Consider the following 7,807-nt stretch of genomic DNA (forward strand, 5'->3'; position numbering starts at 1 on the left):
GCATACAGGAGGCAGGTATAAATACTTTGTACATTTGAAGAGAGAAGAGTAAAATAAGGGTGTAATTCATAATTTATTCCTTTCCTTATATTTGTTATTTTATTTAGAGAAAGAGTACAAGTGTGTGTGTGTGTAAGTGAAGGAGGGGCAGAGAGAGGAGAGAGAGAATCTTACCTAGGCTCCATGCCCAGTGCAGAACCTGACTTGGGGCCTGATCCCAAGACCCTGGGATCACGACCTAAGCCCGAATCAAGAGTGGGACGCTCAACTAACTGAGCCACCCAGGTTCTCCTTTTCTCTTATATTTTGAATAACAGAGCAATTTCATTAATGTACTTATTTGGAGGCAGCTTTAAATATTCTAATTTTAAAATGCAAAAACCAGCTTTGCGCAGTGGCAGTATTGTAGCCAATGAGGTTTATCCGAGGCGCGATTATTGCTAATTAAAATGCAAAAACTATAAATCTTTTCATAGACTAATAAGATACATCACCATATTTTCATTAATATTTTTGTGTGGCTGTCTTAGGAACACATTCCCTTAAAATACCTGCAGGATATTGGCTACATAAAGAAAGGCAAGCAACTTTAAGTGTTATTTTTTCATGCTGGAATAGAAACTGTTTGTAGCATGCAACACCATAGTTTTTCTTTTTTGAATAATATGGGTGCTTCTGAGTGACCCTTACTAATATATGCAAGGAATTTGAATGAAAGATGGGAATAGATGATATATTCAGTGCACTGACTTTGCATGGTAACACTTATCACTACAATTCAAGCCTTGGCTCCATCGTGCGATACAGAGACACAAAACACTATTTTTCTTTTCCTTCCTCCCACTCTCCCTCCCTCCCTCCCTCCCTCCCTTCCTTCCTTCCTTCCTTCCTTCCTTCCTTCCTTCCTTCCTTCCTTCCTTCCTTCCTTCCCTTCTTTCCTTCTTTCTTTTTTTTTGCCTGGAAGGCTTTATTGTGATGTTAACTTTTTCATTGATTCAAAGGTGAAAATAATCTATAGTAACTTTCGAGATCTCCGGTCTACATAGAACGATGCCATGTATAGAATAGTGCCTTGAAACCATTTTGCAGATTATTTTTTATTGTCTTCCTGGCATCTATTTTACCCCTCTCCCACTTGGGTTGTTTGTTTGTTTTTTATAACCAAGAGTATTTTTATATTTGGGGAGGAAGTTTGCTCCCTCCATTTTCTCAGCCTTGAATTTTGGGTGACACTGATTGCCTGCTCTGCTTTGGAGATGAATCTTTGCTGTCTAAAACCCCATCAGAGAGACTACTGCAACCTTGTCACAGTGATTGTATCAGAGAAGGACATGAGTTCCAATTCAGATCAGTGAAAGGACCTGATTCCCAGGACATATACAGCAGCTACTGTAAGAGACTCCAACTTTCCTGAGTGTTTTTCTTTTGAGGATATGACATCTGGAATTGCATCTGGAATTGATGAAACATTTTGCTGAAATTACCAGAATTAGGAACTCCCAGATGGCTACCAGGGCAGCGTGGGGAAATAGCAAACAGAGAAGCAGAATAGAGAGGGTATAAGAAAGTCCTGGAAGATCTCATCTGAGGTGTAAGATCAAGACTCATTTTGACTTTTCTGTTACATAAGTCAATATCCCCTTTATGGTTCAAGTTATTTTGAATTTAGAGCTTTGTTTTTTGGTCACATGTTACTGAAACATTTTTTTGGTCACATGTTACTGAAACATTTCTATCACAAATGCTACATGGGCATTTTGATTTGGAGACTAAATGGAGACAAATATCTTAATTCTATTCAAAGATTCTTTGTTTTCAAGGAACAGAAAGATACAAATTAGAGAATGGGAATTATTGGAAAGATTTGTGGAGATGGAACCCAACAGCTAGGAAAAAGAAAATCTTTTCACCTTACTTGATGGTACCTCAAGTCTCTCTTTTTATGATATTAATGTGATGTATTACATTAATTGATTTTGATTTTAAAACTTCTCATTCTTAGGATATATCCTACTTGGTTACAGTGTATAATTATTTTTATTTATTGCTGTATATAGTTTGCTAGTACAGTAAAACCTTGGTTTGCAAGCATAATTCATTCTGTAAACATGTTTGTAATCTAAAGCACTTGTATATCAAAGCCAATTTCCCCATAACAAATAAGAGAAACTCAGATTACAATACTGGGTTTATTTTATATTATAGAATAATATAAAATAATAAAGAAAATACAAAATATAAAGAAAAATAAACAAATTAACCTGCACTTACCTTTGAAAACCTTCGTGGCTGGTGTGAGGAGACGAGAGAGGAGGGTTATTGTGTACGATGATTTTCACTGTCACTAACAGATGTTGACTACAGTACAGTATTTATATACTCTTGTCATATACTGTACTTAATGTAACTGTCAATAGGCAGCACAGGAAAAGGTCTACATCTGTAGGCAGCCTGACCTAGAATGAAGCAAAGCATTCCTAAGCTTACTCTTATATGGAAAAGCAGGGGACTGTCCATAGGTGCTTTGAAGTGACAAAAAATACACTAGTGCCAGTTGTGGGCACCTTCCAACATTCTGAAAAATCACTGATTTCTGCCAAACACTGCAGCCTGAGACCAAGGATCTGAGCATGGGAGATGATTACCCCCAATGAGAGGGAGAGAGAGAAGGGGGGGGAACCACTGACTCAGATGCGATTATGTGACGTTCGGTGTCATGTACTACTTATATTGCAAGACATCTCTCATTTATCAAGTTAAAATTTATTAGAAATGTTTGCTCATCTTGTGGAACACTCACAGAACAAGTTACTCACAATCTAAGGTTTTACTGAATTTTGTTGAGGATTTTGCATCTATATTAATAGAGAATGTTGATTTTGTTTTCCTTCTCCCTCCTTCTCTTCTTTCCTTTCTTCTTTTCTTTTTTAAGAAGCTAAATAATTTAATTTTATAGTTCATTCAGGGCTTACTACTGATCATAAGGGTACTTTAGATTATAACAGCTGAGAGAGAAATAAGGAAGAAAGAAAGCAGTTTATATTTTTAATGCAGAAAAATAATTGTCAGAGATGTTTTATAAAATTTAACAAACAAGGTCTAGCCAAATTTACTGTTCAGTGGATTTTTTTTCTGTTTTCAAGGGATGAAGAGAGAGATTCAATGTATATATTATTGGTTACTGCTTGAAAAAAATCATGAGATAGAAGCATAAATATAATATAAAAGATAATATTTTAAAATTGTATTATAGGAATATTAGCTATAATAAGTGGGAAAGATATATTAAAACTAGTAGTGTGTTACACCGGTCCAGAAAGAACTCATAAGGCAGACAAAACTTAATATTAGTTAAGGAAAATGGTCTGTTTTTAGGAAGTGCATCCAGAGAGATGTTACCTCAAAGAAATGCCAACAGTAACTGTGTGGTCCCCTGTTGTTACTCAGTGAAGTATCACGGGTAGAGTGACTGGGTTAACAGCTCAAGCTTTCTCCAAAGATTTGTAGTATTGCATCAGTACAGTCCAAGTCTTGGGAGCCATGAAACCTTCAGGAGGTTTCTGGCCTTCCCTGGCAAGTTTGCCCATTCAAGCTCCCGAAATAAATTCAAAGTCTTCATGGTGTTCAGGGTCATAGTAGTCCAAACACTTCTTTTTCTTGTTGTAGGCTGCAACTCAGAAGGGAACTCTTTCCAAGGTCATTAGGCCAGGAGTCATTGTCAGCACTTTGATGCTATGAGTTGTCTCATAAAGATTCTTCCCTGTTTCTGAATGAGATATGTCAGCAGGCTCTTGTCCAACAATGTTAAACTTGTCTCTTGCAACCATCCATGCTCTGCAATGCCACTGGATTCCAGGTGGCTCAGGACACATCGTGGGAGGTGGGAAGATGGCCACTACTGTTGTTTCAGGATATGGAACTCCTTTCTCCAGCACTGAATGATGCTGCTTCATACACATCAAAGGAGCATCATTGTCCTTTGTCCAGGCACCAAGAGGGTGAAGTAGAAGGACAGAGTGCCTGTAGCCACTCTCTGGAAGTTGCTTGTAGGTATCCTGCATTAATAAAGCATGTCCATTGCGTGAAGTTAGATTCAACCTAGCAGACACTGGGTTGCATAATTGAAATGCAATGACAGCATCAGCATTCAAAAAATTTAACATCTACTATAGCCCAATAGGAGTAAAACTATGTTAATCAAGACCATCGTCCCAATAAAGTCAGTTCAAGACCTGACGATCTCCAATCAACCAATCTCCTTGTTCCATAACCATCTTGATGTAGGGGTGGTTCTCCTATGTTGTTCCTCACTCTGGCACCACAGTCCTCCTTCTCGTGCTTAAGAAACTCTGGATTGTGAAGAATAGTCATACAGCAGCCCTCCTACGTCAGAGCAAATGCAGACAAACCATCCAGCTTCTCTTTATCTTCATGACTTAGTTGTCAGAACTATAGGCACTGACAAGTTAATGATACCCCCATCCATTTAAATGAAGGCACTGAAAGGACTCACTATCTCTGTCTCTCTCTGTCTCTGTCTCTCTCTGTCTCTCATGGAGCCATTCAGTAGGGTTGCCCAACCTTCTGCTAAAACCAGCACCCACTACATATCCATTTAATTAATTTTCAATACTGGTAATATTTCCACACGTTTTTGCCAAATTGTTTATTGTCTGGCGTATACAGTTCTTTTACTTAGTGGCATCCACAGGTACAATATCCTGTTCCTGTAGAAGTTCCACAACTAGTTGGACACAGCCATTTATATCACAGGAGTCTGTTTTCAGCATCAATTAAGGGGCCTCTGTTTTTTTGATATTCAGAATTAATTCCAGTGAAGCCTTTAATTTCCCCAGCCCTGTGCTTTTTTGTAGAATCCTTTGACATTTCTGCGTAACAAACACACACAGGAGCATGAACAAACATTTCAAAAAAAAAAAAGGTAAACCCTCATGAATTTGCCTTGCATTGTTGCATCCTTGAGTACTAGGCTATAGAAAACTTGTGACGCACAGTAAGCTAGCATCTGCAGTTCACCAACTTCTGTAGTGCATCGAACATTCTCTTCTCTGTCTTTGGACTAAAGCCAAGACTTCTAGTGAGAGCTTAGCGAGCGTTATCACCATGAGTGTCGCCACAGCATGGAATGCAACGGCAAACCAAATACTCCTCCAAAGCCATGTTCACCGTGGTCTTCCCGGCTCCACATAAGCCTGTCAGCCAAACTGCACAAGCATGGAAGGCACCTGTGGTCTCTCCTACCTGACCTCTCTTGTTCCTACGGACATGGTGAGCTTGATCGGTGACATTAGTTGTTCTCTGCAACCCCATAATCAATCAGACATTCTTTCAACGTTTTTTTATTTATTTTTGGGACAGAGAGAGTCGGTGACATTAGTTGTTCTCTGCAACCCCATAATCAATCAGACATTCTTTCAACGTTTTTTTATTTATTTTTGGGACAGAGAGAGACAGAGCATGAACGGGGGAGGGGCAGAGAGAGAGGGAGACACAGAATCGGAAACAGGCTCCAGGCTCCGAGCCATCGGCCCAGAGCCTGACGCGGGGCTCGAACTCACAGACCGCGAGATCATGACCTGGCTGAAGTCGGAGGCTTAACCGACTGCGCCACCCAGGCGCCCCTCAATCAGACATTCTTACACAGGGTCCCTGGCCCTGCAAGGCTGCAGGGAGCAGAGGAGCAGGGCCGGCAAGTAGGTGAGGAAGGGCGGGGCGAGAAGGCGGGGTGAGGTGGGGTCAGAAGGCGGGGCAGGGCAGGGCGCGAAGGCGGGGTCTCGTCGGATCTGGCGAGCCTGCGCAGAGGAAAGAAGACGTGCCTTCTCGGGGCTTCGATTGAGCAGCCAGTTTCCGCCTTGTGGTGCCTCGCTCACGGATAAAAAAGTATGTGTGCTGGTTTCGTTTTCTTGTGACATCGTTGGTTTTATATATCTGGACTTACAGAATGAGTTGGAAAATGTTGACTTCTGGGAAAAGTTTGTGAGGGATTGGTGTTAATTCATATTTAAATGTTTGCCAAAATTCGTCAGTGAAGTAGTCTGGTTCTGGACTTGGCTTTGTGGGAAGTTTTGAAATTACAATTACAAATTAGAGGTCTCGAATTTTCAGTTTCGTTTTGAGTGAGTTTCAGTAATTGTTTCTAGGAATTTGCCCATTTCCTTTAAATTATCTAATTTATTTGCATACAATTGATTATACTGTGGTACTTTTTATTTCTGTAAGTTTAGTAGTGGTACCATTTTTTAATCACTGTCATTTAAAGGTAATCATTATCATGCCTCATAGGGTAAACACTTCAAACTTGTCTTCTTAAACATTATGGTTTAAGGTTAAATGTTCTCTGAATTTCAAACAAATGGAATCATATAGAATATATTCTTGTCTGGCTTGCTCAATTTTATGTTCGTAAAATTCATCCCTGAAACTGTGGTTTCTTCATTTCATTGATGTATACTATTCCATCGAGTAACTATACCACAATTTAGGTACATTTGGTTATTTTCAGTTTTTGGAATATTATAAAAAATCACTGCCGTTAATGTTCTTGAACATGTGTTGTTGCACACAAGCATGTGGTTATGTTGGGTTATACATAGGAATGATCTGCCAGGACATAGGGTTTGTGTCTGCTCAGCTTTAGTTGATAAAGCCAAAGAATTTTCAATGTGGTTATTATATCAGCTGAGACTCCCATTAGCAGTATTTTCCATCAAACTGTCTCCTTGCCAAAACTTTGTATTGTTATTAAACAAAGAAAACTTTAGACTTGCTAGTTTGGGTACAGTGTTACCACATTATGGTTTTAATTTGCATTTATCAGAGCAAAGTTGAGCTTCTTTTTGTATTATTTGTCATTTAGGTTGCCTCTTCTGAAAAGTGCCTATTAGGTCTCCTGCCTATTTTTCCTTTGGGTTATCTATTTTTTCCTTAGATTTGTAGGAGTTTTAACATATTCAGACAAGAGTCCTTCATTGGCTATATGTTTTGAAAATGTTTTCTTCCATGGTATAAATTTTGTTTTTTCTATTTATGTTTTCTTTTGGTGAACAAAATCCTAATATTAATGTAGTTCGATATTTGATGTTTTGGTTAGTGCTTCTTGGTGACTTGGTTAAAAATACATCTCCCTACTTCTAGCTCCTGGTGATGTTATATTGTAGATGTTTAGGTCAACAGCTCACCTAGAATCAATTTTTGTGTATATGGTTTGAGTTCGGGGTCAAGTTTTATTTTTCTCCATATGGATGTTTAATTAATGAAGCATGATTGAGAAAGCATCTTTCTCCCATTATTTAGCAATACTTCACATGTCTTAAAATCAGTTGTCCATGTACGCATAAGATTTAAGTGTGATCTACAGACCTGAAGGAAAAGGGAGCAAAAGATTTAATAGAATCTGGAGATGGAGAGAGAGCTGTAGCTACAGGAAAAGGCCACAGGACAAGATTGATGGCCTTAGAGAAACAGACCCTGACAAACTGTGGCACAAAAAGGGATAAACACAGAAAAGTTCCAAATTTTGCCTCTGCTTTCCCCATAAACCCCTGCCCATTTGCAACCCAAATGAAAACAGAAAGCAGAGGAGCTTGTTGGTGCAATGCATACCCGGGATATAGCCCAGGTAGGAAGGTGAAGCAAGGATATGAGGGTTATATGCAAGATACCCAGCATAACCAAGCACATTTGCCTTTCAGCATCCTCTTGTCATTTGTCTAGGAGAAAGATTTGTTTCCTCATTGCAGGGGAAACCCAAACTACCCCAAGCTAATATCTGATTGTGGAGTATGTT

At 39.1% G+C, this 7,807-nt stretch overlaps 2 pseudogenes; one reads left to right on the top strand and one right to left on the bottom strand.

Moving 5' to 3' along the window:
• The first annotated feature begins 383 nt into the window (after window positions 1-383).
• Window positions 384-532, top strand: LOC128776050 (U4 spliceosomal RNA; annotated as a pseudogene).
• A 2,883-nt stretch (window positions 533-3,415) lies between these two features.
• LOC109272178 (bifunctional 3'-phosphoadenosine 5'-phosphosulfate synthase 1-like) lies at window positions 3,416-5,331 on the bottom strand (annotated as a pseudogene).
• Between the last annotated feature and the right edge of the window lie 2,476 nt (window positions 5,332-7,807).

This window comes from Panthera pardus, unplaced genomic scaffold (assembly GCF_024362965.1).
Source record: "Panthera pardus isolate Hobbes unplaced genomic scaffold, ASM2436296v1 HiC_scaffold_11, whole genome shotgun sequence".
In the NCBI taxonomy this organism is placed as follows: domain Eukaryota; kingdom Metazoa; phylum Chordata; class Mammalia; order Carnivora; family Felidae; genus Panthera; species Panthera pardus.